At 35.3% G+C, this 16,354-nt stretch overlaps 1 non-coding gene across 1 annotated transcript; it reads right to left on the bottom strand.

Moving 5' to 3' along the window:
• Window positions 1–499: 499 nt before the first annotated feature.
• LOC127552611 (U6 spliceosomal RNA) lies at window positions 500–608 on the bottom strand. Its single transcript, XR_007951474.1, has one exon. It is a non-coding gene; the product is annotated as a U6 spliceosomal RNA (small nuclear RNA).
• Between the last annotated feature and the right edge of the window lie 15,746 nt (window positions 609–16,354).

Genomic DNA, 16,354 nt, shown 5'->3' with positions numbered 1-16,354 from the left:
CAAGAACATCATGAGATAGCTATCCTGTCATACAGATAAGATAACTGAGGTTCAGAAAGGTTATGATCACCGCTATCTCTTATTAAGTGTTAATTAGCAAATCACAAAGAGAGGCTTTTAATTCACATCTCTCCTTACACCATATTTAGGTTTCTTTCTATGGCACCAGGATACAGGAACAACTTCCTTGTAGTGGGAGTTGTCCATCTCTGTACTAGTCCCCCTTGATAGATAATTAGCTCCTCCTCTTTAAAAAATCCATCAAAGAAGAAAATGGATTGATAATTTGTCAATGACAATGTCCCCATGATTCATTTCAGATGTGGTTTTAAGTAGATATCCCTGCGTGTTCTTTTAATTCCAAGTGCTCTTTGAAAATCCCTGCATCTGGAAGACGATGAGATGAGGAAGAGGAAGAGGAAGAGGAAGAAGAAGAAGGAGAAGGAGGAGAAAAAGGAGAAGAAGGAGAAGAAGGAGAAGGAGAAGGAGAAGGAGAAGAAGAAATAAAGAACACTTTACCAAATTATGTATCATTCTTGAGCAGGAGTCATGCTACTTTCTCTATACTTTTCCAATTTTAGTACATATGGAAAAGAGTATGAATCAACAATTTATAAAATTCCAATTACCAACAATTTAGAGATAACAGTGTTAGTTCTAGGAATATAAACTCAAGATAAAAAGACAGACTACCTCTGTTCTTATAAATCTTACATTCTCACATGGGAAAATAACAGAAAGCAATCAGTCAAAAACATTTATTAAATGTTTGATATGTTCCTGGCACTGTGCTGGTCTCAATGACCATTTGATAATAACAAATTCTTAAAACTGAAGAAGAAAAAGCTGTTCCCACTATCTCCTCTGACTATGACACTGAAAATATTTTGAAATCTTTAAAATATTCAACAAATAGCAGTAGATATTTGAACTGTTATGTCAATGTGGTAAACTTTGGAAGTTATGGCAACCAAAAAAATTCTATTAGTTGACATTTCTACATGGTTACAGTATAATAAAAATGCTCATGATCTACATATCTATAGTGTTCTAAACCTGTCAAGATATTTATATATAGGTACCAAGAATATCCTTATCTCTATTTAGATGTCAAAGTGAATTGAATTGAATCAATATGACTTGCTCGGGGTCACAAACATTGTAAGGCTTAGAAATAGTGCTCAATACCAGATCTTCTCACTTTCTGCTTGACCAAGGCACTTTTTTTTACTTGTAATATGGAGGCAGCTACACAACACCCTACTATGTTTTCTCACTGATGATTCAAAGATCGGATCATAAAGGGTAATCTAAAATAGCCCTCTTTGAAGATTAAAGGATGATCAATAGCAGTTTAGTGTAAAATGGATTTTTATCAGTCATATTAGAATTGGGAGCTGGAAATGAATTTATAAATTCCAGTAAAGTCAAAACTCAAACAGAAAGAGGGCTACTGAATTGAATGTCTGGATCCTTGCTTTGCCTAGTAACATAGCAAACCATATATCAACATTATCTATGTTCTATTGCAATTTTGTTGAATTTGTTTAATGTTTCTCAGTTTCACTGTAATCTGGTTTCTGGCACTTGGGAGTATTGAGGGAAGTATAGACAAATAGCTTCATGTTTGACACTTCTATTCTCCAACCTCCATGTGTTATTAAATGAGGAAAGGGTGAGTTATTTGCCCAATGTCACAGAAGACTAACCAAGGTAAGATTAATATCCAGATCTAGTGCTTAAAAATTTCCAGCCTATCACATGCATCCTATCCCTTGTATGTTACCAATTTGCATTTGCAGATTATCTAAATATATATTGTCTCAAGATAATTTTGAGAGCAACCCATTCTGTTGTGGTGTCTTATAACGTGCCAAATTTTTTGTTGTTGTTGCTATAGGGAAAAAAACACTCAACAACAAGGAAAAAGAAAATATTGATTCTAGTTCCTGGCTTTGCCATTAAAGGGCTATAGAATATTAATTATGTCATACAATAAATAAGTCAAAATTTGAGTTTCACTATCTGAAAATAGGTTTAGTCAATTAACAAACATTTGTTACTTGTTGTTATGTGTCAGGTCCTATACTAGGCACTGGTAGGAAGGAAGGAAGGAAGAAGGAAGGAAGGAAGGAAGGAAGGAGGGAAGGAAGGAGGGGGGAGAGAGGGGGGGAAAAGAGAGAGAAAGGAATGGAGAGAGAGACAGACATACAGAGAGAGAGAGAGAGAGAGAGAGAGAGAGAGAGAGAGAGAGAGAGAGAGAAAGAGAGAGAAAGAGAGAGAAAGAGAGAAAGAAAGAAAGAAAGAAAGAAAGAAAGAAAGAAAGAAAGAAAGAAAGAAAAAGAAGGAAGAGGGAGGAAGGAAAGAAAGAAGAGAAGAAAGAAGGAAGGGAGTGAAGGAGGAAGGGAGGGAGAAAGGAAGGAAAGAAAGGAGGAAGGACAGATGGAAGGAGAGATGAAAGAAGGAAAAAAAAGAAGAAAAAAAGAAATGTACTCAAATAAAGATTCAAATGTTTTTAAATGTCTCTATCAACCTAAGGCAATAAAACCCAAATTCTTTGTTAATCCACTTCACGTATGAGAATATGAATCTATGATTCCAGTAGCATTATTCTAAATATAGTTAGATTATCTTTAGAATATATTCAATTATATGCACTGCATTTTGAAAGTTATGACGCTAGTATGTTGTGGATGATTCATAAATATTAATGCTGATGATGATTTTAATAAATTTAATGGGTAAAATTCCATCAGTATGTTTCCATAAAAACACCATGATTTAAAAAAGGATATAATATATGCAAAGCTGGGAAAATAATGACAGTCTCTTTAAAACAGCTGTAAAATAAATACTTATTTTTTTCTTTAAGATGGTGACATTTAGAGAAGTATGGAGAATGCCAAAGTCATAACAAATGCCTCATATAAAAATATGTATGTGTGTGTGTTTCTTTTTTTAAAATTCTCATATTCCCAATTTCCAAATAAGCGTTCAAATTCTAAGTAAGACCTCACATACTTGGGCTTATAGTATCATATCTTTAGAGCTGGAAGTGACCTTTTAAAGGTCCTCTGACGTCCTCCCATTTCAGAAGTGATCCAGTATACAGAATTCCAGACCAGAGTCCAGAAGACTAATCTTCCTGAGTTGAAGTCTGACCTCAGACACTTGCTAGCTCTGTGACCCTAGGCAAGTCCCTTAATCTTTTTTTTTTTTTGCCTCAATTCTCTCATCCATGAAATGATCTAGAGAACTTTAGTATCTCTGCAATAAAACTCCCAAATGGGGTCACAAAAATTCTGAAAGGATTAAAATAACTGAATAGCAATGATCTATCATGATTTTGTTTTACAAATAAGACAATAGATGCAAAAAGAGAGAAATAGAGTAGTTTGCCTAGTATCACATGCATAATATGTGAAATAAGAGATATAAGATTTAAATCCAAGTCTTCGGGTTCCACGTGCATTACTCTTCCCCATGTACCACACAAATGCTCTTATGTTTTACTTAGGCAAAGCCAGACAGAAAATAGGTTAATTCATCCCTGAGGATATTCAAGGAGAAAGTGGAGGACCACCAGTTAGGAAATTTGGGAAATTCATACTTTGGCTAATAAGAGCTGTTTCCATCAGTCAATATGGTAGTGGGAAGAACATGGAATTTTGTAAAACTATGATGTATAGATAGATAGCTGTTGGGAGGGTGCCTCTCTTCCTGAGAGTTCTACCTAATAGTCAATTCATCAGTATAATCTAAAACTAAAACAAGATGAAACACACTAACGTTCTGATTTTATAAAATTGTGAGGGTCAAATTAAATTGCTTATTTAAAATAAATATTACAAAATATTTGGACATAAAGGCCTAAAAAAATGTCTCCAAGATGCTTTCTATAGCCATTTTTTATGCTTTTTCTTCAATGGGAATGTACACATTTTACAACATGTTGGAAGCATCAATTGTGACTTTTATGTGTGTACACAGATATTGTACATTCAGTGTGTATTATATATGTCTACATTATATATTTATCAATTTTTTAAAATGTGTTTGCATTTATTTTAATTAAGTCAATAAGCATTTTTCATGGACCTTCTTTGCACCAAGCGATCTGGTAGGTACTGGCATATATTTAATGGAGTGATTCATCCCAAAGAGCTTGCATTCTAGCAAAGGAAACAATAAGAATTTATACCAAATTACATATGGAATGAATATAAAGGGAGAGTAAATTTAAGTAAATTCAAAGTAGTTTAATACCAGGTAGGCTTGGTGGGGTACAAATGAATGTCCTGGCATTTAATATACTAGAGAGATAAGTAGGTAATTACTGACTAGCAATTAAATGGTTGAAGATGTCAAAAACCAAGTGAGTGGGAGCTCCTAAAATATTAGAGCCATCAATTTGTCTTCTGCAAAGTGAAGGAATAGAAACAGATGATCTCTAAGGTTCCTCCCAACTTTGTCATTGCTTGGACTAAAATTTCTTTCATTGTTATGCCCAATGTTGTGTTTTCTATTTTCCAGAAGGCATTCCAGATTTAGCAACTTATTGTCCAAGATCTGTGTTAGATCCAACATTATATGTTCATAGGATATTCAATCTAAACATGGTTGAAGTAAAGGGAAAGTGACTTGTTCAATGTCACACAATGAATTAGTGGAAGAACTGAGATTAAATCTGAAACTTCCTAACATCTACTCAAACACTCTTTCAGAAGTTCACATTATCAGTCTCTAAGATAGCCAGGAAATGTCACGGGGGCATTCAGGAAATTCAGTGTAATTTAAAAGTCACTTATGAATGCTTAAAAAAAAAAAGTGTAGATCGTACAGCTAACATTGTGCAATTATATGACCATGAGCAAATCACTGATGAGCCTCATCTGCAAAGTGTGATTATTAGTGTGGTGTCTAGTTTACAGGTACATTGGGAAGATCAAACGCATGCAAGAAATCAATATATAGATCAAAGTCTGTAAAATGTTTTTCGATCTTAAAGCACTATATAATTTCCTGTTATTATCCTCAGAATATAAATATGTAAAATGGGAAAAAATAAAAATAGCTTTTAACCCTGAAAGTTACTTAAAGAATAAACTTGTTGCCAAGGAAGGAAAGCAAAATGCACCTCTTCTCCCCTACTTCTGAGATAGGTAGATGTGAGTGTGTCATACCACCTATATCATTAAAATTCTTATTTAGTATGCTAAACTTGTTCTTGTTGAGGGTACTGTTTGTTGTTGAAATTGTTAGAGGTGAAGACGGGACAGATTTGAAACTAAAGGGGTACCACAAGCAAAATTTTACCAATATTTAAAAAAAAGTTTTCTTTCCTGTCATTTTATTAGAATATGCATATGTAAAAAGTATTGTATATACATTATATATAATTTATTGCATATATAATTCATTGTGTGTATATAGATACATAAAAAACATCTATATACATATAATCCAATATAATGACACTTCAATTCATTCAAATCCAATGAGTACTTATTAAAGTCATACTTTGTTCCAGACTCTATGTTAAAGCTACAGGTAGAAAGAAAAGAAAAATAAATAAATAGCTCTCTGACCTTTGACTTCAATTTTACTGTAGGGAAAGAACCTATGGCCTGACAAGTATAGATATGAAGAGAAGTGAGGGCACTAACAAATAAGAAGATGGAGGGCGTTATGGCATGGAACCTGGCCATGATATTAGAAAGTTTCAAACAAGGCACGCCTCAATTTTTTCAGGTGGGAAAAATTATTCCCTAATGCTTATCTTGGGATAGATTTCAGGAGCAGATTTCCTGTCAGCTGAGCCTTATTACCAGTTCCACAGGTGGTGATGAATAGAGAGGAAATTGATAAGCAAACATGACAAGAATACTCTGGGAGGAAAAAAAAAAGAATTTCTCCATATTCAGAAATGCTTCTTGACCACAGTGGAGTGGAGGCAAGTGGAGCCTCATTTATGAATTGCAATGAGATTTCCTGAGCAGAAAAATGACAAGGTCAGCATTGAGCTTCAGAAATATCAATGTGGCCACTAGGTGGATAAATGAAATAAGGGAAAGGCTGGATCATAGATCTAGCTCTGAAAGGGAACTTAGTGCTCACAGCTTTGTTTTTCAGATAAAGAAAAATTGGAATTTAGCAAGATTCAGGGACTTACCCAAAGTTTCAGAGATACTAAAAGGCATAGGCTAAATTTGAAATTGAGCTCAGAGATTCAGAGTTCCACCCTCAAAGTTCTGTGTAGTTTCTTTTGTACATGTCTTTCTTCTCCAAAGTAAGAAATAATTAGGAGGAAATTTTCTCACACAGGGAAGATAAGGATGAGGATCTGCACTAGGAGTAGGCCATCTCTTTCTCTCTTTCTCTCTTTTTCTCTTTCTCTTTCTCTCTCTCTCTCTCTCATACATATATAACACACATTATATAATATATTTTATATAATTATTACAAAGATACTATACTATAATATATGATATCCATAAAAATATAATGAGACAGAGAGAACAGATTCAAGAGATGCTGTAGGAGCAATAAAACTTGACAATTATTTAGATATATCGAATGAGCAAAAGGGAAGAGTCAAGAATATCCCTAAGGTGTGACTCTGAGTCACTGGAAGAATGATGTTCCTCTTAATATAAACAGAGAAATTAGACTGAAGAATGGGTTTGTGGGTAATGAGGGCAAAGATGAGAAACTATTGAGCTTGCTATGTTTAGGAAATCTCCAGATAGAGTTTGCTATGAGTCAGTTATCGCTACCCAGTGAGTGCTCTGGAGATAAATGCCTGGCTATCCAGATTTGGACTACAGACATTGTGATATAGTGGAGAGTCAGGCTCAACTCACCTCCATCACATTCTGGCCTTGTGGTGAATGTCACTAAACCTCTCAATACTTTTGACCAGAGGTATTAAATGTAGGTGTGTGTCATCTTCCCCATTGTTGCCTGAATGTACTTTTAAATGTAATTGATATTGATTAAAGAAATGAAAATTAAAACAACTCTGAGGCACACCTGACACCTCTCAAATGACAAGAAAAAATAATGATAAATGTTGGAGGGGATGTGGGAAAACTCGGCCACTAATGCATTGTTGGTGGAGTTCTGAAGTGATTCAATCATTCTGGAAGGCAATCTGGAACTATGCCCAAAAGGCTGTCCAACCGTGCATACCCCATTGTGCAGTGTCACTACTGGGTCTGTATCCCAAGGAAATCATAAAGGAAGGAAAAGGACCACCATGTGAAAAAAAAATGTTTGTAGCAGCTCTTTTTGTAGGAGCAAAAAATTGGAAAATGAGTGGATGCCCATCAACTGGGGAATGGCTGAATAAGTTGTGGTTATATAAAGATAATGGAATATTATTGTTCTAAAAAATGATGAACAAGCTAATTTTAGAAAGACCTGAAAAGATTTACAAGAACTGGTGCTAAGTGAAACAAACAGAACCAGGAATACAGTGTACAATATGGCAAGAATGTGTGATGATCCAGTATGAAAGATTTGTTCTCAGCGATTTAGTGTTCCAAAGCAATCCCAATAGACTGGACAGAAAATGCCATCTGTATTCAGAAAAAGAACTAAGGAGATTGAATGTAAATCAACATCAACATCTGCTGTGTTCACTTCTTTTTTCTGTTGTTTTTCTCTCCCATGGTTTGTCCCTTTTCCTCTGATTTTTCTCTTCCAACATGATTCATAAAGCAATATGTATTTAAAAGAAATACATTTTTAAAAATGTAATTGGAAAATATTTCAGAAAACAAATAAAAGTACAATAGAACACAAATGATGTTAGTATGTGATTTTCTCATTCAAAACTGGCTGAGATCTGTACATACTGTTTAGTCAATTATTTTTATTTGAGTTTGACATCATTGCTCAAGGCAGCTAAGACAATATTATAAAGAAGGTTCTGACCTTCCCTAAAAGATTTTTCACCCATTATTTAATGAACTAATTAAATCAGAGAATCTATTCTTACTGTGTCCCTATGAAGATCTAGCAATTATTTACATAGAAATGATAGCTGAACTCACTGGAGATGTTTGCAAAACAGAGAGATAAAGACAGAGACATGGAAATAGAAACAGAGATAAAGAGACAGAGGCAGAGAGAGAGAAAAAAAAAAACAGAAATAGAAGAAAGAAGAAAAGAAAAGGCAAGGTGTAGCCTTCAGTAAAACTATGTGCAAGACTGGAACCTAGATGATGATCTTGCAAAGCAAGCCATATGGAGTCATTTCTGCACTAAAACTAAGTGCTGTCTCATCTGTTAACTCTCCTATTGTAGGGAAATACATTAGCAATGTATACAGTCTCATTTCAAATGTAATTCAGTGCTACCCAGGTGAAGCCTGGGATGAATATTTCATACCAATAATTTTATCTTTAGGAAGGATATGTATATATTAAATATTGACTACCACAGACATTAATACTTAATGCCATCTCTGCTAAAATTAATGTTTTATAGTTAAGAACAATCTACAAAGGCAAATTTTATTTTGCGGAAAAGAGATACTTAATATTTAATATACTTAGTGATGGAAAAAGTACAAATTAGAAGGAAAGAACAATTCTAAATGAATAACAGGATAAACAAGAATGAACCGAAGTGCGTTCCAAAATGACCTGCATTTTCACCCAACATTTCAAGGTTTTATGATGATTACCAGAGAGGCAGCATGGCACAATGAATAGAAGGCTGGCATTGGAGCAAGCAGACAAGGGTTCGCAGCCTACATCTGTTATGCATACACTGACTTTGGCTTCATGACCCGGATAAATGACTACCCTAGATAATTCCTCAAGGATTTAAGTTGCCAAAAAGCTAATGATTTGGGGATTTTTATCATTGGAGAATTTTCTAAAACAATGAGATTAAGGTTCAGTCCCTAATCCTATTCTATTATGATTTCTAGTAAGAAAAAATAATCTTTTTAAACATGATTATTATTCCATTGCTGTTTTATGGCTGGTAACGACCAACTGCCATAAACTCCAAGGCTTATTTTCAATGTTACTTCAGTAAAAGGGGAATGGAGAGACTTATGGCGGGCATAAGCTGGCAGAGTGTTAGGCATATTATCAGTGGAGAACTGTTAGCAGAGAGGATGAAGGATATTATAATGGAGTGATATAACTGGAGAAGGAGGCAAAGTGATCATGTGTTAAGAGTTCAAATGTTGGAGTTTGTTCTTCTCAAAGCACAGCCGGTTTAGAGGCTTAGAGCCTTTCGGATGTCTCCAAATCCAAAGGTTCTGTCCTTCAGCCTCTGCCTCTGCTGTCTTCTGCCTCCAACCAAGACAGAGATGGAAGGTCTCTCTTATCTCCTTCTGGGGAGCCCAGCCACCAACTTACCGTGGAGAGAGGGCTTCTGGAGTAGCTCCACTGAAATCCGTCAAAGTGTTCTCTGCACCAGAGTCGTTCCTCTCGAGTCCAGCACGATCAGCCAGCCAAGAGGAAAAAATGTATTCTGCCATAGATCCCTCATCGCTGGCTTTTTATCTGCCTCTTCTGAGAGAATGGGATTATGGGTTTTCTCCCATAGTGCTCTCTGGCCCAATGACTTTAAGGGAGGTGTGAACTCCCTTGAAGTTAGAAAGTGTACTTTGTGAAGCTAGCATACTTGTGGACTCCAATGAGTAAAGGTGTGAACACAAGCCTTGTCTTAATTAGTTCTACTTAGTACCTTGTTTCAGGTTCTGGCCAAAACATCTTCTTGTAAGATTAGATCAACTCTAATTACTTAGCAGTTAGTAAGGATTCCAACAATCATGTACTGAGAACAAAGGATAAGAGATGAGGGACTGCCTCACTGTCTCTGTCCCTCTGTCAGGAGTATCAAGTTTCAGCACAAAGAAGCATTTCTCAAGGTGGGAAGCCATGATCAAGTTGTATTCTGAACTTAGGACAATTGTAACTATGGGGCTGGGATCCATTACATATCAGGTAATGGATTAGAAAAGCATTGGGGCTGTTTGGATTCAATCGCAAAAAATAAGTTTCATTAATTATCTCTTGGAGTAGAGAATTGGCCTTTGGGGTTATGTAGGTCTGAGTTCTTATCCCTGATACATCCTACCAAAATGATTATCCAAGCAAAATTAACTGACCCTGTGATCAGTCCATGGTACTTACTATCCAGACAACTGGACCTTTAAAACACAGTCACTTAAACCAAATTTGGGAGAGAGGGATAAAAGAGCTTATAATAAAATGGCCCAAGGGTCAGGTAGTTATCACTGCTCTCTCATTGTCAGTTTTCCTCCACACACTATTGGGCACACTACTAGACTGCCAACTCTCCTCTTTGAATCTGGAACAAAAGAATTCTATTCATCTTTTAATCATTTTATAAATTCAAATATTTAGAATGTAAACATTTCTAAATTTGGAAAATTCTATATTTCTAAACTTAGAAATTTAGTGGCCTTAGTAGATGGAACATTGCATGAGGAACTTAAAAGGCAGAACTAGAATTTTGTTGTAAACATTCACTGGTTATATAACTCAATTTATGTAACTTCTCATCTGTAAAATGGGGCTTTTAGTGAGAATCAAATGGCAGAATGTATGCAAAGTACTTTGTCAAAATTTTGAGAATTATGGAAATTTCAGCTTATTGTTGGCAAATGAATAGCATATGTGGAAGGCAAGGGCAGAGTCTCTATATCTAGATCAGTTCCAAGGTGGGTGCCTGGAATTCTGTCACATGAAGCCTAGTTATTCAGCTCTTCCTATATTGCTTTATTATTGAGGGGCACTCAGCTCTTGCTTCTCTTTACAGAACTCCAGATATTACAAAAGAAATATGTGTGTGTGTATATGTGTGTATGTATGTGTGAGTATTGTATGTGTGCTTCTGTGTCCAAATGTATATGTGTTGTGTATATATATGTATACATATTGTATACATGTATAATGTATACATATTTCATGGAAAGTATCTCCTGTCTCTACAAATACTAGACCCAAATTTTCTCTTAATTTTCAACTAAAATTCTTTGGAGACATCCTGGCTCTTAAAATGCTATAGGCCCAAAATGCTATAGGCCCAGGACCCCATTCCACCATATCAAAGTCACTTCTTCAGCCAAGATTGTCATCTTTCATAATAGAATAGTCATGCTAATTTGTGGGGTTTTACAACTGGGGAGCCCAGTTTATACTATAGGGCTTGGTTTAATCTACTCAACCTCATTCAATTCAGCTCAATAAAGTAAGCATTTATTAATCACCTCCAGTGGTAAGGTACTGGCATAGATACTAGGGATACAAAGAAAAAAAAAATGAGACTGTTGGTTCTTCTAGAAGAGCTTATATTCAATGACATAATCAACCAGGAAGTTCCTACATTGAACGGTTGACTTTAGATCCTCAACTCATACTACTATATGATTCCTTAGCTAATTCATTCTCCTTCCCTCTCCCCAAAGGGTGGGGAAAGAAAGTAAAAGCGTAATGATGCAAAGAAATTATCCCCATTTCGGTGGGTGACATCTCAGCCCATCATAATAAGAACCATGGTAATATCTGACATTTAGGAAATGTCTTAAAGATAAGAATGTTTTCCTCCAATGACCCTACTTTATTATTTCCTACCTTTTGAAAACTAAAAACTGAGATGCAGAAAAGTGAAATGCTTTGGTCAAAGTCTCATGGGTTCATCATTGTCAAAGGTGAGCCCAAGTCCAGATCTTCTGACCCTACATATAGGGTTCATTCTATTCTCCCACATGCTGATGAGCAGATCACTCCTAAGAGTGGTGAAAGGAAACTTTCCCTCTAGCTCCTGTGAAAAAGACTAATTATTGACTAACATTTTTCTAGAAGAACTAGACAGCAGCCTGGCAGAAACAAAGTATAGGCCAATATCTCAGATCATATACTAAGAAAAATTCCAAATGGGTCTAAGATTTAGTTACAAAGAGAGGATCAAGGAAGAAATTGTCTTTCAGATATTTGGATGGAGGAAGACTTCACAACTAAAAGGAAACAGGAAGATTTGAAGAATATCAAATAGATAATTTTTATTTTATTATAACATACTATTTATAGGATAATATTTTAATTTTAATACATTATGTTAATTAAAAAAAACTTTGCACTAAAATGTTTGTGGCAGCCCTCTTTGTAGTGGCTAGAAACTGGAAACTGAGTGGATGCCCATCAATTAGAGAATGGCTGAATAAGTTGTGGTATATGAATGTCATGGAATATTATTGTTCTGTAAGAAATGATCAACAGGAGGATTTCAGAAAGGCCTGGAGAGACTTATATGAAATGATGCTGAGTGAAAAGAGTAGGATCAGGAGATCATCATATACTTCAACAACAATACTATATGATGATTAATTCTGATGGACATGGCCCTTTTCAACAATGAGATGAAACAAATCAGTTCCATTTTGTTCAATAATGAATAGAACCAACTACACCCAGCGAAAGAACTCTAGGAAATGTGTGTGAACCACTACATAGCATTTCCAATCCCTCTAGTTTTTTCTGCTTGCATTTTTTGTTTCCTTCACAGATTAATTGTATATTATTTCAAAATCCAATTCTTCCAGTGCAGTAAAATAACTATATGTATGTGTATATATATATATATATATATACACACATACATATATATACATACATATATATATATACACACACACACATACATATAGTGTATAAATACTTTAACATATTTAACATGTATTGGTCTACCTGCCATATGGGGCAAGGGGTGAGAGAAAGAAGGGGAAAAATTGGAACAAAAGGTTTTGCAATCGTTAATGATGAAAAATTACCTATGCATATGCTTTGTAAATTAAAAGCTATTAAAAAAAAAAGCTTTGCACTAGCAAAATCAATGTAGGTAAAATTATAAAGGAAGCAGGTAAATAGAGAAAAATACTTATTTCTATGATATATAGGTAAATGAAATAAATTTATAAGAATAAATAATACCATCTACAGACAAGCAAAAGAACTAGGCCTGCAGCCAAAAATATCATATCCAAGAAAATTATCTATAATTTTGAATGAGAAAAAAATGGACATTCAATGAGCTCACAGATTTTCGTGACTTTCTAAGAATCAAACCCAAACATAGCAAAAAATTTATATATGAGAACCAATATTAAAGAGTCATTTTAAGGAAATTAATATAAACAAAATATTTAAATGTGGACAAATTATAATTTTTACATGGGAAATGTGTACTTTTGTTTAAGATTTATATCAACAATAGGGAAGCTGAAAAGAAAGATTGACAGTAAAGGCAAAAATAGTAATTATGTTATACAAATGAGGTGCAGAGGAAGAATAGATACAGACACATTAGAGTGGGGAGGAGGGCTCATAGTTCTGAAAACTTATTCATTTAGAGAATGGGTTCAATAGGCAACACTACATAAATACCATGAAGGTATAGCACTCTATAAAAATCTGTAAATAAATAAGCGGGGAAGGATAGATGGATGGGGGAGCAAAGGGTTAGGGGAAAAAGACAAGGGAGGGATCTCTGGGTATGTTTGTTGGGGGCGGGGTTAAGTAGTAATAAGCCAAGTTATGGAACAGAATTTAATGAAGAAGTCATCAGGGAAAGGAAAAACATGTGAACTATGTGTGTGTGAGTGTGTGATTATATGTATATATCTGTATATATACACATAAATGTATCTTTTCTTAACTATAGCTTTCTTGGGGGTAAAATGGGGGTGAAAGGGAGATATGTGTGTGTGTATGTGTATGTATATTTCTACATGTGTATATATAAATGTATTCTTTTTTAACTATAGCCTGCTTGGGGATAGTCAAGAGAATGAAAGGGGGGGAAAAAAGTAACGTAAATAAGATGTGTAGCAGAGAACAAAAGAACTATTTAAAAAGAAATAAAGAAAAGATGGACACTCATGAATATAATTTCTTCTACTAACATATATACTTTCTTAAATTAGTATTTGTTGTTATATATTTTGAATCCTCCCTAATATTCTGACAAATCCTCAATGTATAGGCAGTTTATAAAGGAAAAGACTCAAAATATTGATATCCATATAAAACTGTTCCAAATTATTGGTAATTAAAGAAATTGGAAATTAAATATGAATTAAAGCATCTGTGAGGTCATACCTCCCTTCTATCATGTTGGCAAATTTTTCCCCAAAATGGAAAATCACAAATATTGGCAGAAAATTATTGGTGATATATGTTTTCTGAAGGATGAGAAAATTCTGTCTTCATTTTTCTCTAAACTACTATGTAATAATACAGGTCACATTTGAAAATTCTTTGCTTGCAGCAAGTTTTTGAGGCAATTGTTTCTATATCTTTATTCTTATAGTGTGGAGGGGAAAACAGTTTCAGAAAGGGTATAAATGAGTTGAAGAAGAAGAAGTAGTGAAGAAGTGTGCATTTAGAGTTAGGTCTGGAACTTGTTTATGATCTTCTGACATAGGACATCCTTCCACCATCTAAAGCTGTCTTTTTCTGATGTATGCATGGCCTTGAAGTACTATAAATTAGGGTGGGTGGAGGTGAAGTGAGAGAAGTTGACTAGATGGCTCTGGAAGCTTCTGCTCTCCCAATTGATCAACAGAAGCTTTTATGTGTTAGGACTGAAGATCTGTCTTAAAGTCTCTCTTCTCTGCCAAAATGTCTCCACTAAATCCTGATTTAACCTGAATGGAATTTGAGGAGGAGTTCCCCTTAGGACATCTTTGAGTCATGATAAATCCTAGAACGACCATAGCTCTTATGGAGCTCAGCATGGATCTCCTACGTAATCCAGGAAACAAGGACTCTTTTTTCCCTTTGCTTTTTCCCTCCTTATTGCACTGAGCACAGTTTTTGGGCACAGAAAAGGTATCCTGTGAAGGCTGAATCATAAAAGTTGTGTCCAAAAGATTGATGAAGTCACAGTCAGAACAGTTGAATTTAAATTTCGCCTGAGGCTCAGATTAGCTGGATGATCTTGGAATATCCATAGTATCATTGAATTTTTAAATTGGAAAGGACCTTAGAGATGAACTAATCTCATGAAGAATCTAAGGCTTGTAACAGTGTCTTGTCAGTCAGACAGTCAACACATATTCATTAAACACCTAATATGTGCCAAGCACTGTGCTAAATGCTGATGTGAAAGAGGGGTAGGAGAAGGAAAACCAAAACCAAATAAAATAGAAAAACATTGCATCCAAGAAATTCACAGTATATTGGAGGAGATACCATGTAAACAACTATGAACCAAATATATACAGACAGGAAAAATTGGAGTTAATCAGCAGAAGGAAGATTTTAGAATTAAGAAGGATAAAGAAAGGCTTCTTTTAGAAGAGAGTTTTAAGTTGGCACTTGAGAAAAATTAGGGAAACAAGGAGGTGATGAGTAGGGAGAACATTTCAGAATAGGGCATAGCCAGTGAAAATACTCAGTCGAGTGATGGAGGGATGTTTGAGGAACAACAAGGAGACCAGTGTTACTGGGTGGCAGAGTTACTGGGAGAATGGAGGAATGGAAGATATAAAATGCTAGAAAGATAGTAAGAGAACAGGTTTTAGAAGATTTTAGTTGAGTAGATAATTTTCTATTTGATCCTGTATGTGTCAGGGAGCTACTGACAAGTGAGCTTGTGTGCATCCTCCAACCAGAGATAAATTCTCATCTGATAAGAGTGTAGTTCAAAAAATTATTTCATCTTGCTAAACATCAGGAACTCTTAATGACTTCAGACCTCTGAGAACATGTTTGTACTTTCACATGGAAGTAGTTTCCATAGCCAGGGATCTGTTCTCATATTCCATCAAGGGAAGGCAGAAATGACTGAGTCCCAAGATACATGTTCTGAAAAAAGGGAACAATCACAAGAGCAGAAGCTGTTTCCCTTTTTAAAGTTTGGGGAGCAGGCAGTAAACTTTATGGTGATTTTCTTCTTTTAAAATAATAGTTCTCTCTGGGAGAAAGCAGGTTTCTCGGTGAGGTTTTCTGGAGGCAGCCTTAGTTTCAGTTGAAAGTAATAATCACCTCAAAACGCAGCCAGGTGATAAAAGTTCAGATCTTTTATTGTCTCTGAAATAGCCTGGTTAGCTTAGAGGCCTATCTCTCTGCTTGGTTCCAAGAGCTCTCTCCGAATGTCTCCAAAGCCAAAGGTTTGTCCTTCAGCCCAGCTAGCCAAGTGGAAAATGGAATGGATCTCTCTTGCCTCTGAGAGAGGGCTTCTGGCTCTCAATCTCTCAGAGTGCTCTGCATCTGTCCCAGCATGCTCCTCTCCAATCTAATTCAGCTGAACTCCCTTGACTGGGCTTATATATGATTTCTTCTGAGAGAATGGGATTATGGGT

The sequence above is a fragment of the Antechinus flavipes genome, chromosome 2, assembly GCF_016432865.1.
Source record: "Antechinus flavipes isolate AdamAnt ecotype Samford, QLD, Australia chromosome 2, AdamAnt_v2, whole genome shotgun sequence".
NCBI lineage: Eukaryota > Metazoa > Chordata > Mammalia > Dasyuromorphia > Dasyuridae > Antechinus > Antechinus flavipes.
The sequence above is the reverse complement of the archived record's forward strand: the minus strand, read 5'-3'. Positions and strand labels throughout refer to the sequence as shown.